Genomic DNA, 17,507 nt, shown 5'->3' on the forward strand with positions numbered 1-17,507 from the left:
CCATGACTCCACGACATGCTTCTACTCTAGTCTAGATCTCTACTCTAAAGGTAGACATAGACACAGAGGAGTATATTCATTTGAAAAAAAAGAAAACAGCCTTGGATGATCCTTCCTTCATCTTGTATTCCCATCCACTATTTAGTGCGTACCTGGTTATCTCCATAAAACTGGTACTAATAGGCAGCATTGGATTATCTCAATTAATTTCTACATTACTGAAACTGGCCAAGATGTTCTAACTTGTTGAATTCCAGGAACAGTGTCTCCACGTCACACCAACCGATTGTTTTATCATAATACAACTGTTCAAGCATCCTCCAAAATGAAGAACAAAAAATAGCATATAAACAGTTCAACAGTATGAAAGGATAAAGAGAAACATATTTTACATCCAGACAACTGCATTACTGAAGATCTAGAACATTTATATATTATGTTAATATTAATATATTTGTATTCTTTTTTTATTTGTTTATTTACCAATTATTGCATTTTAATGTGTCAGACCCTCCACAACTGAAACAACTTACAAGACAACTGTACCTTTGGTATGCAGAATGCTGGCATCCTCTTAAGTGCATACACTGATCTGATATTCACCCTCAATCTTCTCTATCTTGCTTCAGGTTACATCTGTCCAAGGACCCCTTCAGCCTGTGCACCCAAGACCCGCTCCTTTCTATGGGAGACTGTATTCATGGCGGACTCCGGTAGAGTATGGCTCTACCCATAGAAATAAATGGTGGAATAGGACCTGTCAAGGCTGTTTCCTGAAGCAAGGCTGTTCAATGCCCATGGGGGGCCTCATAGTGAAGATCACTTTATAGAGGACAAAGGTGAGTATCAGATCAGGTGGACTGCACTCGGGTTGGATTCATTCAAGGAAAATGTATTCCAAAGGTACAGTTGTCTATTAAAGCAAACCTACACACTAGGTAAAGTAACAGGTTTAATGCCATAGATACAATAAGAGACGTGTACTTACTTTTCCTGTGGTCTCCAGCATCACTGATTTGCCACCAGAACCCCAAGAAAAAAATCAGTACTTTTGGGTATGTATACACATAACAATCCCTTCTGCCTCCCCACAGTTAAGAGCTCATTGTGTGAGCACTAAAACACTAGGCCCAAGTACTATGACATGGGTAATGATAAGTCCTCTGTAATTTTCACTCTGTTAGCAAATCAGGGCAAGGGTAGAATGGGGAAAGTAAGTACAGACACCCTACTCTGCCTGCTCTACAGAGAATCTGGTGTTTTATTTACCAAAGGGAATGAAGACATTTGCTATAAATGTAGTCAGGCTAAGGACAATTAACTATTTACAAATTGTTCACAAGCATTAAATAATCTTTAATAAAACCATCACTGATATCTATAGCAGAGCAATTCATTCTCAAAAATCACAAGAGAAGCATTAAAGTTACTTAAGTTATGTCTCTCAGCACTCTGCTCCCCTTTTCCAGCGCACCATGTTTGTGTTTACATTAAGAAGAGAAGGCTTAAGAAGAATATATAAATATTTAAATGTCCACCGCCAAGCTCTCCTTAATGTAAGGCCAATGGGCCCTAATGCTTTACAATATAAACTGATGCTGCATGTTCTCTCAGCAGCCAAACGAACGATCGCTAGAGCTTGGATATCGGACTTCTTATCCATTGCAGAAGTGAAAAATAAAATGAATTGGACATTCTACAATGAAAAACTCTCAGCACACCTACATGACAGTATGCCCAAATTTGAATTAATCTGGAATCCGTGGGTTGCACATTTCCTCCCCCCGTCTTTTGATCGCTCATTAATAACCCTTTGATGTGAGGTCTTTTTCACCCACACATATTTACTACAGGTCACACTTGACTACCCGGAGGATGGCGCTCTCCCTACCCCCACCCTTCCCCCTACCACCCCAACTTCGCTGTCCCCTTTCTGCCTATTTCTTTCCAATACATGTCTTGCCTCCTTCGGCCCCCTTTTTCTTTCTTTTTCTTCCTCTCTCCTCTTTGGAATGCTACTTAGCATACCTGATGGACACCTAGGGAAGTTTCCCTCTCATGTTAACTTGTTATGTGGCCAGCTGTATGGGTCACTGATCCTTAACTGTTGATTATGTCACATTGTCACGTGATACCCATGCCACTAACATGCTTTTCTGTATATTTCTGTAACAATGCTACATCTTTGTTTGAAACTGTCAAAAATCAATAAAATACTTTGAAAAGTAAAAAAAATTAAATTATTTTACAGGTTTCTAGATACAAAAAAACTATCTGTTCTTGTCATACTAACAAAATAATTAAAACTAAATGCACAGAACAGATAATAGACATATTTATTTTCTTACAATAAATGAATAGAAGCAGATAAAACTCAGTGTGATGAGTATCACAAACTATGCAGGAAATGGTTGAAATAATTTAATTCAGTCTTTACAAAGTCTGAAATGCAGAGATAATGTGAAAAGCAAAAATATCAAATTAGATAAACCACCTATCTCATTTGAAAGCAATGAAGATACTACTTAGGATACATTTTATATTAATAAAGGTAAAGCAAAAAGTACATTTAGCACTGTAAAATTATTTGTGTACCATCCTTTAATGGAAAATTCCATTCTAATGGAAAACAGATGATTAAAATGTGACTGAATATTTTTTAACCTGCTTTTCCTGGAATGCGGAATACATTATGACTAATTGTTAACGAAGTACAGAATTAGGAAAATATCTGTTGCATCATGGGAATAAGGCTTGTGCATTCCTGGTTCAATTTGTTTTGTTTACCTACACCTATAAGAGACTTACCTGCAAACCCATTCCTGCTCACACGTGCATGCAATCCTATATTAAAAGTTCCAGGCAAGCGCACTTTGGCACATGGACGTGCGCGTATTGGAACATTTGCGCATGATATCACATGCACATAAGCTTACAGGTGTACGCTCGTTAGCATGAGTGCTCATCAGCTAGTCCATGTGTGCTCTGCATTCTGTGCCTGTATTCCTGACTTCCTGTGTTTGAACCCGGCTTGTGACCTTTGACTCCACTTCCTACTTCTGATTTGGTACCTTGACTCTCTGCTCTCCAGTATATGACCCTGTCTTATGCCTCCTAACCTGCTCCTGATCTATGATTTGGCACTTCAAGATTCTGCTTTTCGTATATGACCTCGGTTTGAACCTGACTTCATTCCTGGCCTGCCCCTTGATGCATCTCTCCACCAGTACCTTGAGCAGCTTTACCCAGCCAGTGCATCACTGACCTCACCCCTGTTGCCTGATCTGGTCCCAAGTGTCATCCCAGTCCTGCAGATTTACCAGTTGGTCCAACGCACACACCCATCTCTACGAAGACTGGCCAGCCACCAGTATCGGCGCCTGTACCTCTCCCCTGCCAGTAACACACTTCTGTACTGATTTATGAATGTCCAGTATATAGGAATGTCCTATGCTTCTCAGTGCCTATCTATTGGCAGTAGTCGAGTGTGAAGCGTCCGCCGTCCACCTGTGTATTCACAATGAGCGGATGGCAAATGGTTAATATAGCTTTACAATATTCACATTTTCACGTGCTTGTCTGTAGTGGACTGCCCTGCAGTATTCTGGCCAGATATCATATATACAGTAGATGTAAGGGTTCTTCCTATATATACTAACCATTTGCAGGATAGAGCGACCTACATTCATGTTGAATGACTGTTGTGAGAAAAGCAATGATAAAATAAACATAAGTCACCTTAAAGGTGTAATTATTTCCAGATTGTCTTTTTATTGGAGCTGTAAAGACTGCTTAGTGATGCAGCTACTTTTGAAAGAAAGACAAATGACAATAAGAGCAGTAGTATGGAAAAACCACTATGTTCTACCGGGAAGCATGAAACTCTGTCTTTGCATAGAATATACATTGTGTATCATAAACAGGATCAAGTTTCTCCAATGCCAATATTTACTGACAACATTTTTTATGTTAAGAACACACATTTCCTTGTCTAATTGTTGGAGCTGGTTCATTAATGTGAGCCAACAAATGTTGTTCTCTGGTATGTAGCAGATTCATAAACCCATTGCTAAAACATGGCACAGTTTTTTATTTCTTCCATGTATATTGTGCTTACAAAATTAGATCAAGCACCATTCATGCAAGCACTTAGTCCCTTTAAAGGGATCCTTGCATTAAAATGCAAGTTCTACTTAATGCCCATTAAAGGTAAAAATGCAAATTAAAAACATTAAAATAAACATTAGGAGAAAAAAAACGAAAAAAATATTTTCCTTACTTGAACTTATTGCGGTGACATCACTCAGCCTTCAACCAGATGTTCTAGCACTATACAGGACCTCACTCTTGAAGGATCTAGACTCTTCATCTTTGTAAGGATCCCAGTGGAAGGCCATTATATCTCCATCACTTAGATGAGCCTGCCAGAAGTCTGTGTGTAAGGTAAGTATTTTTTTATTTTTCTAATAATAATTAATGTTTTTATTATTATTTGAGGGTGGTGACTGGGCCTAGGCATTAAACAGACCTTGCATTTTCATGCAAGGTCCATTCTACGTAGATAAACACTTCTACACACACACATACGCACACACACACACACACTTATACAAAAGAATAGTACATTCAAATATAGATATAACTAAAATCTTGCATGGTAAAAAAAAAATATTTCTAGAATATTTACACAATAAAATTATTTTGACCCCTGAAATTATTAGATTTTCCCTCTTGGATGCTTCCCTCTTTATGCTTCTTACTTGTCATGTAAGAGCCAGCCCTGCTGTCCTGTGCATGTTGCAGGGAATCCAGCTTCACTTTGGAAACCATTCTTGCTTTACAGGTGAGGGGTAGCAACATAGCTCATCTAAATGTACAAGAATAGGAGCAAGTAAAATAAACGTGGAACTCCCATCAAAATGTTGACTGCTGATTGTGCTCCTATTGCAGAGGATTTCCATAATCCTTCTGTACCAGTGATGGTGGTCCTCTAGAAAGGGGATCTCTCCACTAGAGACACATACTATACACATAGCTGCCTGCCATATTTATTATCCTAGAACACTGCTCATATACTATTGTAATGAAATTCGAAGAACTGTTTTTTGTTGGCAATTTAAAAGTAATTTGTCAAAAATGTTAAAGTAGAACTCCAGAAAAATGAACAGCTAAATAAACAGTATTGTTTGCATATGTAAACCATTTACCTTTCGAAAGAATCATATTTCTGTTCAGCCAGTTGTGTGGCTTACATACTGTTTCCATGCTGCATGGCAGATGGCACCTCTGGTTGAGCTTTTCATATATGAAGTGCAGAATAAGAAAACTTACTCTAATGATTTGTCACCACCTTCTTCATTATTGTTTATTATTGTACAATAGAATTACTCAGGTAAATCAGTTCATTACAAAAGGGTGGCCTGGAAAAGTTGTGGTTATTGAGTTCAGTTTCTGCTTGAAATGCTTATATTTAAAAACTATACATTGCAATTAGTCCAAAGGCTGTAAAATTCAATAACCATTAGCCAGTGAGTGCTTGCTTTTATTTGAACATCCAGTTTCATGTTATTATAATACAGTGCATATTCATCTTTTTCTTCAGTGATCATAACAACACAGATACAAAGTTAATGGTTCGTACGCTGTTATTTCATGTATTTTACATACTTGTATCTGGACTGGGTTTATGAGCCAGAAAATGTGTTATTGTCAATTGATTTCAAAAGAACATATATCATAAAGATGTTGTGCACTCATTGTGTTAAATAAAACACTGCTTATCATGTTCAGTTTTCCTTTTGTTAAAGGAAAACTGTAATGGTCATGGGTCAGCTTAACGCCCAACTTTAGGAAACCTCTACAACACTCCCTAACAATTGTTCTCATAGAAATGATACTGTATCCAATCCATGTTTCACATACTATGCTGAATAGACCCCACAGACTTGTTACAGCCTGTTGTAAGAAGATACATGCAAAGAAGCAGAAAGCTCTGTTTACTGGATAGAAAACATAACATTCATATGCAATATTTCAAATTTACCTGACTTTAAAAAAATATTTAAATTGTTTGTAAGTCCTGTCCTGGCCATAACAAATAAAGAAAGTATATACACAACCACTATACATATCCTTTGGGTGAAATTCTGAATAAATATGTCATGTTCACTTCTTCCACCTAAACATATATATTGTCTAAATACATTCAAAGCAGTGGAATAGCCATGAAGCCAATCATTTTTTTTTATTTTACTTATGTATATGATTTGTCTTGTTATCATACTCTTTTTAACCAATATAAACATCCATTTCTCAACTAAATCACGTAGCCTTTGAATCAAGGAATGATTGCTTTCATGTGAGCCTAAATACACAGAGGGGGAATTTATCGAAACTAGAGCAGACAACATCTGGAGCAGCTGTGCATGGCAACCAATCAGCGTCTCTTTTCCATTTTTAAATCTTAACTGAACAAACTGATAAAAAAAATTTGATTGGTTGCCATGCACAGTTTCTCCAGATTTTGTCTACTTCAGTTTTGATAAATTCCCCTCCCAGTCATTTGTTTTGATGACTTAATACAGAAGACATTTTTGTGTAACTAATTCCTTTGAATATCCTAAAAAAAGGTGTTTATTCCTTATTTAAGAAAATGTCTCAGCTCTCCCATCGGCTATTTGTTAGTGTGTTTTGGAGTTGGAGTATATAGGGACAGCTGACAATCAGAATGATTTCAGCGAGAGATGGTTACTGCTAGGGATGCACTGATACTGGTTTTTCTGTATCGAGTACGACTTCCACTAGCATTGAGCCTCTGACTGGAAGTTCAGGTATCGGGGAAGGTATCAGAGCATTTGAGCGAGTACGAGTATTCGCCCAAATACTCAGTTTTGGCACCGATACCGATACTAGTATCGGTGCATACCTAGTTACTGCTGTACAGTGCTACATACAGAGCTCTACAGTGCTATATACAGTGTTGTTGTTATATTCTGCCACTGCTACATTACAGTGCATTGCAGTGTAGTGGGCTACAAACAGTAGAGTGTACCACCTTTGCATTAATTGTGCTGTATAGTGCAGCATGACTCTGAATTGCTTACATATTATTGTGTATTACACATTGTATTCATTGTATTGCATTTAGGGCTAACTTTTGGTGTGTGTCAGCAACAACTTCTGTTGCTTTTCAGCTGCTGCCTCCTTCCTTTATTTTTTGGGTGGGGTATTGGGCTTTTATTTTATTTCCTTTCACATAAACAATTTCCAGTGATTTTCCTGCAGCTGTAGCTTATTGACAAGTGGGCTTGAGCAGTGAGGAGGGTGGGGATGATTAGTTGGCAGACTGTCCCTAGGCAAGAGGGATTATACAGGAGAAAAGTGATCAAGAGGCTAAAAATCAGTGAGGCAGAATGTCATCTGGGGACAGCTTGCAGAGGAGTGGAGTGAGCATCTGCTTTATTCCACATGATGGCACTGCTCCATGGGTGCATACTATTAGCATCCCCAGGTACACTCCACAGAGCTCAGAAGTCTGGACCTTTTTTCACACATCTGCTGTGGACAGCACCATAGTTTGCATCCTCTGCCTGCAGTTTATCAAGCATGGTAAATATACCAGCAATTTGGGTACCATATGCATGAGGAGATACATGGCTGTTTCCCACAAACTAGTGGGAGCAGGAATTAAACTGGTCAGCTGCAAAAGCCTGTACTCTTCCTTCTTCTTGCTCCTTCCTTTTCACCTTTCCCCCACTACGCAAGAATCCCCATATACATCTGCTGTAATATCTGTAGTTTCAAGTTATAGTCTTAGAAGGGTTTTAGGAGGATTACATTATGGCACATCTTACAGAGAAAAGAGTCCATACAGGGCCACGCAGAGTTTGGTCAAACATAGGCTTTAACCTTGAGGTACATCTCTTAATGTTACCCCATCATCTCGAGCTGTATCCTTGACCAGCCATGTGTCCCTTTCCAGCTACTGGAATGTACGAAAAAAGACATTCATCCAGTCACCCCAATGCCCAGTGTCTTAATGCAGTTTGGGAAAATTACTGATTCATGTCCTGTGCTGCACCACAGTTACAGGTACCCATCCACCATTTTCTTTACCCGTCCATATCCTTCACCAGCATACGGAAAGCAATGTGTCTGTGTCTCTGGACCATGTGGTCAGCTGTAGAGTCCACATGACCACAGACACGTGGACCAGCAAGTGTGGGCAGGGATGTTACATCTATATTTTGGTGTACTGGGTACATTTCCTAGCAGTCAAAAAGGATGCAGGACTGGGCACACTGCTGGAGCTGGTGATTCTGCCCATGGCCCTTTGCCACTATGCAGTGACTGCACTATCATCAGGAGACCATCAATGAGTATTTATGCAAGCACAGGACAAGGACAGGCTCTTGGTTTTTTTTTCACTACATCAGTTGCTCATCATTCAGGATTTATGTACTGTCCTGTCAACATTCGATGAGGTAACCAGAAAAAGGAGCCATGATGAGGCAGAAATCAGGGACAGGAGCTCTGTGGTTTTCCTGCTGGAGAAAACACTATGCGGTGTAATAGACAGACATTTGACTCCATCCCTGTGAGGCAGCACCAGGAAAAGGAGGAGCATGAGGATGAGAAGGAGGGTTGGGTTTCCAGTGTTGAGCAGGGAGGATATGGGGCAGGCTTCCAGGGGTATAGCCTCCAAAGCTATAACCCCAATTCCAAAAAAGTTGGAACACTGTGTAAAATCTACATAAAACCAGTATGCAACGAACCCATATTTTATTCACAACAGAAAATAGAAAACATATCAAATGTTTAAACTGAGAAAAATTACCATTTTAACCACTTCAAGACCAGGTGTTTAGACCCCCTTCCTGGCCAGGCCATTTTTCAGTATTCAGCGCTGCAGTACTTTGACTGAAGTTTATTCCGTCATACAACGCTGTACTGAAATGAATTTTATACCATTTTTTGGGGACAGATAGAGCTTTCTTTTGGTGGTATTTAATCACCACTGGGGTTTTTATTTTTTACGATAATTAGGAAACATTTAAGAAAATTTTGAAAAAAAAAGGTTTTTTTTTTACATTATGTTAGGAAACCTTTATTACTACCCAGTTTTTTGGTAAAATATAAAAGATCGGGTCACGTCGGATAAATAGACACCAAACATGTCAACCTTTAAAATGCGCACACCCGCGAAATCGCAGAAAACTACCATAACCAAAATTGGCCATAGGCGACACTTTAAAAGCTTTTACCGCTCATCAGTTTAGTGTTATCAGTGATTGATGGCCCTAGACTTATTGCTCTCACTGCGACGTTCACGGCGATATGTAACATGTGTGGCGTAATGGGCGCAATCGTCGTTTTTGCACGTATGCGCCCCGACGCATGTTTGCATGCGTGTATGTATGGGTGGGGACTTAAAAAAACTTTTTTTTTAAATTCTTTTTTATGTGTTACTTTATATTTTTTTGGGGGGAACTTAATTTTTGTTTCCTTTTTTTTTTTTTTACTAAACTTTATTGCTATCACATACATCTGAGCGGACGTCTAAAGACGCCCGCTCAGATCTAGAGAGCTCCGGGCCGGCCGTTTTTTTACTACGGTCGGCCCGGAAGTGGTTAGGAAAAAAATAAAGCAACTTTTAATTTGATGGCAGCAGCATGTCTCAAAAAAGATGGGACAGGGCCATGTTCCCTATGGTGTAGCATCTCTTCTTCTTTTAACAACACTCTGTAAATGTCTGGGAACTGAGACCCGCTTCTGGAGTTTTGGGAGAGGAATGTTGTCCCATTCTGGCCTGATATAGTATTCTAATTGCTCAACAGTCCTGGATGTTCTTTGTCGTATTTTTTGTTTCAAGATGCATCAAATATTTTCAATTCTTAAACGGTCAGGACTGCAAGCAGGCCTTGTATAAAACCTTGTATAAGTCAGCAGAGGGGACCTGAAGTTCTCCATCAGGTCCCCTCTAGTGATTGACAGCAGCAGAGGGCGGGTGCAATAGCAAGTTTGCTATTGGCTATTGCAAAGTGAAATACCCAATAGGAATCTAGCTATGCATTCCTATGGTGTTTTTATTTATTTATTTTTTTATTCTGACGGCAGCAGAACAATAGAAATAGAAAACAATAGAATAGAACAATAGAAACAATAGAAAACAGTTGGGCGTAGCTTGCTGTCACTGCTAGCTCCGCGAGTAGCCTGCTGGAGGTTCGGATCGGCTGAGTCGATCTCCTTCTGCACTTCGGGCCGACCCGAAGCCACACAAAGCAAGTCGATGTACGACTTCAGCCGATATGTGGCTGAAATCAGCCGTACAAGCCTGAAGTGAACAGCCGAAAAGCGTTCGGCTCACTTCACTTCGGGTCGGTTGTTCACTCGGCTGCCTACGGCAATGAGACCTACAACTTATTGTAGAAATACTATGTATGCTGTATGTAGCTTATTAATTCTGTTTTAATTAAAATATATATATTTAATTTGGTTCCAAAGCTAAATGGAATGTGGTCATATTACACTCTATTTTTTTTCTTGATAAAAACTGCCTCATGTCTCCATCTTCAAGTGTGGCCTAATAAAACAGCTTAGATAATGTGCAGTGAGCCTGTACAATATTTCTTCCTGCTGAAAGAATCCATTCTAATTTTTACCTCTTGAAAAAATAATAATGAGTCTCTCCCTATTACCCCTTGCTGCCCAATCAAGCTGCTTACATACTCTACAGCTTCTGTGCTATGTCTCTGGCTATTGTCTCTGAAATATGGCACTATAATTCTTATTTTAGCATAAAAACTGCCTCATCTCTGGAATGTGTGGTTATGATTTTGAAGTGTTTTTGTGCATTCTGTGTGACATTTTAGTAAACTTACAATGCAGTGTGGACACAATACAGTGTGGTACCACAATAAAACAGACCACAAGTTTTGCTATAAAACCTGTTTTGTCACTTTTTTTGCAATGCCAGGTAAAAAATATGGTGTTGCAGCAGGTCTACTTAATAAAGACCTTTTTCAAGTTTAAATAAATCAGATTGGGATGCAGATGCAGGCCAAGGAATAATGGGAAAAAAATATTACACATGCAAATTTGTGAACCAGTCGCTGACGCTGTCTGGGAAAAACATACTGTTCTGTAACCCTGCATATAGCTTAAAGACATCACCCAAGCATATTATTTGAAGGATTGGTGTTTTTCCCATGTCACCCTTGAGTTTGACGAACATCCCTCAAATCAAACGCAGGTGCATTTACTCATCACTAATATCCATTGATTAAATGGTATAGACACGGGGGGCGTGGCTTACGCATGGCGCTGAACAGTCGCACTTGAGCAGAGCTCCCACTCCAGCCCGCGAAAAACTGTTGTTATATACATTAACCGTTCCGTACCTCTCAACCCAGTTGAGCGAAATCATGGGGAGGAAAGGTCAACGATCCTCTGGCTCAAAAAAAGTGAACTCAGGCACCTTGAAAAGGTATCTCATTGTGGACACGAGATCCTCTCAGGCCTCCTCCTCACGGCCTACCACGCGGCAGGCGCCAACGGCCCGTACGGAGGACCCCACACCTCCGGGCACACCGAGGTCTCCTGATTCCGCGGGATCCACTAGTGAGTCGGAGCCTCCTTCTCCAGTGTTGCTACCAGAGGACCTGCAAGTGTCGGAGGCTATGAGAGAACTCCCAACGAAAGCAGACCTGGCACACATGTTCCAGGTACTGGAATCATCTCTCAAACAGGACCTGTCCAATGTGAGGTCGGATCTCTCACATATACTGACGAGGGTGGAAGACGCTGAGACCCGGATAGATGACCACAAGAGTGCCATTAGAGATCTCCGGGAAGCCCACCGACAGATGGCTATAGCACAACGGAACCTCATGTACAAGGTGGAGGACCAGGAGAATCGCAATCGCCAAAACAACTTGCGGGTCCGAGGCCTACCTGAGGCTACTGCGGATTCCGATCTTCAAGGCATATTCAACTCTGTGCTGGGAAGGCCAGTCTCTACACCTATAGGCTTCGATAGGGCGCACAGGGCCCTACGCCCGCGTAATCTCTCGGATACTGCCCCCCCCCGTGATGTTATCTGTCGGTTCCACAACTATGGAGACAAGGAGGAAGTGTCTAGGAAGCTGAGAGGGATGTCGTCCATTGATTTCGACGGGGCACAACTCCATATCTACCCGGACCTGGCCCGAGAGACTCTGGAGCGAAGAAGAGCCCTACGCCCTCTACTGGATCGACTCAGACAGGCGGAGATCGTATACCGTTGGGGCTTTCCTGCTAGCCTGATCGCCCGCAAGGGGGGCAGGTCGGCGATCTTGCGCTTCCCGGAGGAGTTGGAAGCCTTCTGCTCGGATTTAAACATCCCGGTGCCCGATTTACCCGGCTGGGTCAACACGATACCAATCCCTCCACCGAAGCAGCGAGCAACTGGCGCACTCCCCCGAAGAAGAGACGATCTGGTAGACCGGAGGTGCTAGCAGGACATGGGTGAGACTTTATGGCTACACTCCCTTTTTCCAATCAAGGTTCTTTGATCCGCTTTATTACGCATTTCATGATGGTTACTGTGGTAATGTAGAGGCGCAGTGATAATGTATATGTGTGCACATTTTCATGATTCACATTGCAGGCTTTTTTTCATTTTTTAAATGAACTTTTTATTAAGCCTGAAGCCTAAAAATTAAAAAAAAATTCCACAGGAAATTCAGTTTGACACCGGGGTCATATTGTAAAGCAGAATGTAAACAGCTGCCCCTCTCCCTATGATTCTGTGTAACACTATCACTAAACACCAGCTCTGCATTTGTGAAAAATACATTGCCCAATAGAGCGTGCAAAACACAGAGATGGCCATTCCCATGAAGATATAAAGAGGAAATCTAGCAAAAAAACATACATTTCTGTGTTCATAACAACTGCATATACCTGCTTCATGTACACTCATTGTACATTGCTGGCATATGTTTTTTTTTTTTAAATACCTCAGTAAAGGTGGAAATGGGCTTTAACCTCCCTGGCGGTATTCCCGAGTATGGCTCTGGTTAATTTTCAGTACCAAGAGCGGTAACCACGAGCCACACTCGGGATTGCGCAAAAGTGTAACTTATCCTGTCCCAGCGAGCCCGCGGTGTCCTCTGCTGTGTTCACCCGGCCAATGCCGGCATTCGGCTTTCAGTTTCGTTTTCGGGCGTCACAGCGGGGGGCGGAGCCGGTGGGAAATTCAAAGGTGCAAACATGACATTTACACAGAGTACACAGAATACAATGTAATCTGCTATAATTACATACATGTATCAACCTATTTCACTTCAATTTTGTCCCCTGAGCTTTGTCCAGTGCCCTGCCTGCACTTTTACTGTACTCTATTGACTGTGGTACGGATCAGGCAGCGCCCCCAGAATTCCCATTTACTGGACCATTTTTTAAAAATTATTATATTATAATAATTCAAACGAACTTGCGCTAATGGAAATAGTAATAGTAAATATAAATATGTAAAAATAGTAAAAACTAGACTAAAAACTAAATTAAAAATAAATAGATAAATAGTATGACCCCGGAACTATAATTGCATAATTCTTAAAACCGAAGGGAAACAGAAAGCTGCTGAACTCAGGCTATATGCCCCCAGAATAATGATGCAATCAAAGGTAGAGCGCTAAACGCCCTACAGGAAATTCGATAACGGAAAGGATCAAATTGATACCACCTCAGTGTAAGGCAATCATAAGAAACATGTGTCTAAATATGTGTATAAAACTAATTGTGTTGCCAAAATGTCAAAAAGTGTCGTGAATACGTGTCACAAATACACCTTAATCAAAGGAAAAATACACAAAAGTATCCAGAAAAACATGTGTCATAAATGTACATTATAAATAAAAATAAAAATACCACATTATGAAAAAGTCTGTGATGTTTTCATTCTAACCATAAACTCAACGTTTTTAGAAACATCAACTTAAAGTTTTTAAACACTCAAATCTTCAAGACAAAAGCAAAAATAAGTGAAATGTTCAATTCCGTGAAATGTCCAACGAAAAACCAAAAAAAAAGGTAAAGCAGGCAAATCCCCTCTAGGGAATGCATTCACCAGATCCCTGATGATAGAAAGCCGTTAATCTTATCCGATGGAGACCGAAGATGCGTGTCTTCTTCTCCTGCTTGGTAGAGCTTCAGGATACAGAACCCGCTTGCTTCTCAGAGATGTAGAGACCAGGTTCTTTACTATTAGGTCTCCTCGGTTAGATATCCATCCGGACAAAAAACACGAAAGATGCGCTCATAGTGTAATAAGTTAAACTTTTAATAGGTCCAAAAAAAATAATATCATTTTGTATACAAAAAAGCGCTATATAAAATCAGTAAAAGTAAAAGTAGAAAGCCGGCTAGTCACTCAAACATGAGTGCAAAAAGACTGGAGCAATGACTTAAAGGTAGGCCCGCCGGCCCGCTCACTCTATGCACGCGTTCAACCTTGCATGGGGTCGTCAGGCCCAAGGCCTTCGGTATAGTTACAGAGCAAAAATGGAGGAGGTCCGTGGGGGGGACCATTTTCGGAGGACCAATAACCCTGAGATTATTTCTCCTGGACCTATATTCTAGGTCGTCCACCTTTTCCATTAGGAGATGGACAGAATGCTTAGGGGTCTATTCACGAAGCTGCCGAAGGATCTGGCCGTAGCTTACGTGAATAGACCCCACAGTGTTGTCCAGTGATCGCTGCGCACCATGTAATGTATCCTCCAGGTCACTGACCCGTTGCTCTGCTGTCTGTAAGCAGTGGCCATGACAATCTAGCGTTTGCTGAAGTGGGCCCAACTGCTGTTGTATCGCCTATGTCACAATGGCTTTCATGTCAGCCTTGAGAGAGAGAGGCAGCAACAGCCACCGCTATGTTGTGGTGCTCCACCTGCAAGGATGCAGTGGGAGAGGGCTCACCTTCTGCAGCGCCGTCAGGGGATGTCAGCATGTCGTCCACATCCGCCATCTTGAATACTTCGGAGTCGCCGCTGGAAGGGGGTAAGATGGCCCTTTTTGTCAGATTCAACGAGAAACAAACCTGTCCATGTAGGCAGAGGGTTCGTTACGGTGCATCCAGTAGCTTCTGGGCAATGGGAGAGAGCCGGACGGTGCACTAGTTAAGAGTACGGGACGGAGCGATGTTGCACGCGTCTAGCTCATTGGGCGCCGGAACGGGAAGTCCAGCCCTGATCTTTACGACTGGCTCCGGCCACTTGCAGAGAAATCAACGTTCCTGGTTACCAGGTAAAATCAGGGAAAGGTTTACTCTGCTTGATCGAGCAGAGCAAAACTTTCCTTTAGCAAGTGTTTCTCTCCCGGGCAGCCGGGAGCCGCTATCTAATAGCGGGAGTCTCCCGGAGCAGAGTAAACCTTTCCCTGATTTTTTTTTTTTTATTCTGACATTGAGCCATTGGCTGCCGTCAGAATAAAAATAATAATAATTTCACCATAGGAATGCATTGCTAGATTCCTATTGGCTATTTCAATTTGCAATAGCCAATAGCAAACTAGCTATTGCACCCGCCCACTGTTGCTGTCAATCAGCATAGGGGACCTTCAGTTCTCCATCAGGTCCCCTCTAGTGATATACAGCAGCAGAGGTCGGGTGCAACAGCTAGTTTGCTATTGGCTATTGCAAATTAAAATAGCCAATAGGAATCTAGCAATGCGTTCCTATGGTGACATTTTTTTTTTTATGTCAGCAGAACCGCCCGCCAATAGAAAACAGTTGGGCTGAACTAGCTGTCACTGCTAGCTCCGCACAATGGTTTTCTATTGTTTTTTTTCTACTTTTTAACTATTTTGCTATTCTGCTCGGTCCCACAGAGGCATTCTCAGCGGCATTTGGCTATTTACTCACTGCTGTTCGGCATCTATGAGAATAGACCGAACAGCAGCGAGTAGCCTTCCGGAGGTTCGATCGGATGTTGATGTTGGATCGGCTGAGTCGAACTCCTTCTGCACTTCGGGTCTCCCAAACATGCTGAGCATGTTCGGGCGACCCAAAGCCATCCGATGTACGGCTGATTTTAGCCGATATATGGCTGGAATCAGCCGTACCAGCCTAAAGTGAGTAGCCGAACAGCGCTCGGCTCTCTTCGCTTCAGGTCAGTCGTTCACTCGGCTGCCTACAGCAGCTTAGTGATTAGACCCCTAAGGATTTGTAACCATACCCCAGGCACAACTTCAAATCTGGCATGTTCACTCTGATTAGACTGCAGACATATCTGGCATAAAATGACATTACCATTATTGACTTTAATTATTACCATTAAAAACCTTTATATTTTTTTTATCAGTGAATTCATATTTAGCTTTTAGCCCTATCCTCTTAATTATCTATGCTGGTAGATATATTTATCAAAAAGATATTACCAATACATGAGCTACTACAGTTTCCATTCTCTGAGTGCTATTTCATACACTGTTTTAGACATGCAGCATTCATATTTTTAATCACACTTGGGTCAAAGACATTAAACATCATATTAAACATTAATATGAAAATTAATAAACCAAAACAGTAGGTATGGCACTCTTCCAGTCAGATGCTCTTGTAAACTATTCCTGTGCTGACATCCCCTGCAAACATATCCAAAGGGGTCATAAATCAATGTTTTTCAGCTTAAAAATTGATTATCTCTGAGGGGAAAGATAGACGCACCTGCAGAATTCACAGCCAGCTGAGAAGCTCTACGTTTTACGTAAAACTCAAGATGTTCACACAGGCAGTTAGGATAGTAATTGGAATGCACTTTTTTCCTATTGAGTTTATTAGAATTACAATGTTATCAGTCTGAATGTGCACAGAGGGAATAGAAAAAAAATATATTATTCTGATTGAAGCATAATGGAGTCATTAAAATGGTTTGTCATGCCTAGATTCTTTATTTCAAATAAACAGTGGAATGTTAGGAAGAAGACACTACCTGGCAGAGTTTCTGGGAGACTGTCCTTTACTTCATGGTCTTGTCACATCTCTCTATAATTAGGCCCCATGGCAAAAAGACATGAGAGGAAAATGGAAGCTACCTTTGTAGCTTCCTTCTAGTAGTTGCATTGCTGTCTCTCTTCCACAACAAATTTGTGTCAATCACCTGGAATGTGTATGCAGATAATAACCCCCACATAGTTACATAGTTACATAGTTAAATAGTATTTGAGGTTGAATAAAGACATTAGTCCATCAAGTCCAACCTATTAGGATCTCATTCTATGAGTACCCGTACGTCGATTACCCTCCCAATTTTGGTGTCATCCGCAAAGACCGAAATATCGCTGTTAACACCCTCCCCGATGTCATTAATAAATAAGTTGAACAATATGGGACCCAGCACAGAACCCTGAGGCACACCGCTCATTACACTAGCCCAGTCTGAAAAGGTGCCATTTACAGATACCCTCTGGACCCATTCCCGTAGCCAGTTCTCTATCCACGTACACACCACCTCATCTATGCCCATAGC

This window comes from Nanorana parkeri, unplaced genomic scaffold, assembly GCF_000935625.1.
Source record: "Nanorana parkeri isolate BGI_ZX_2015 unplaced genomic scaffold, ASM93562v1 scaffold625, whole genome shotgun sequence".
Classification (NCBI taxonomy): domain Eukaryota; kingdom Metazoa; phylum Chordata; class Amphibia; order Anura; family Dicroglossidae; genus Nanorana; species Nanorana parkeri.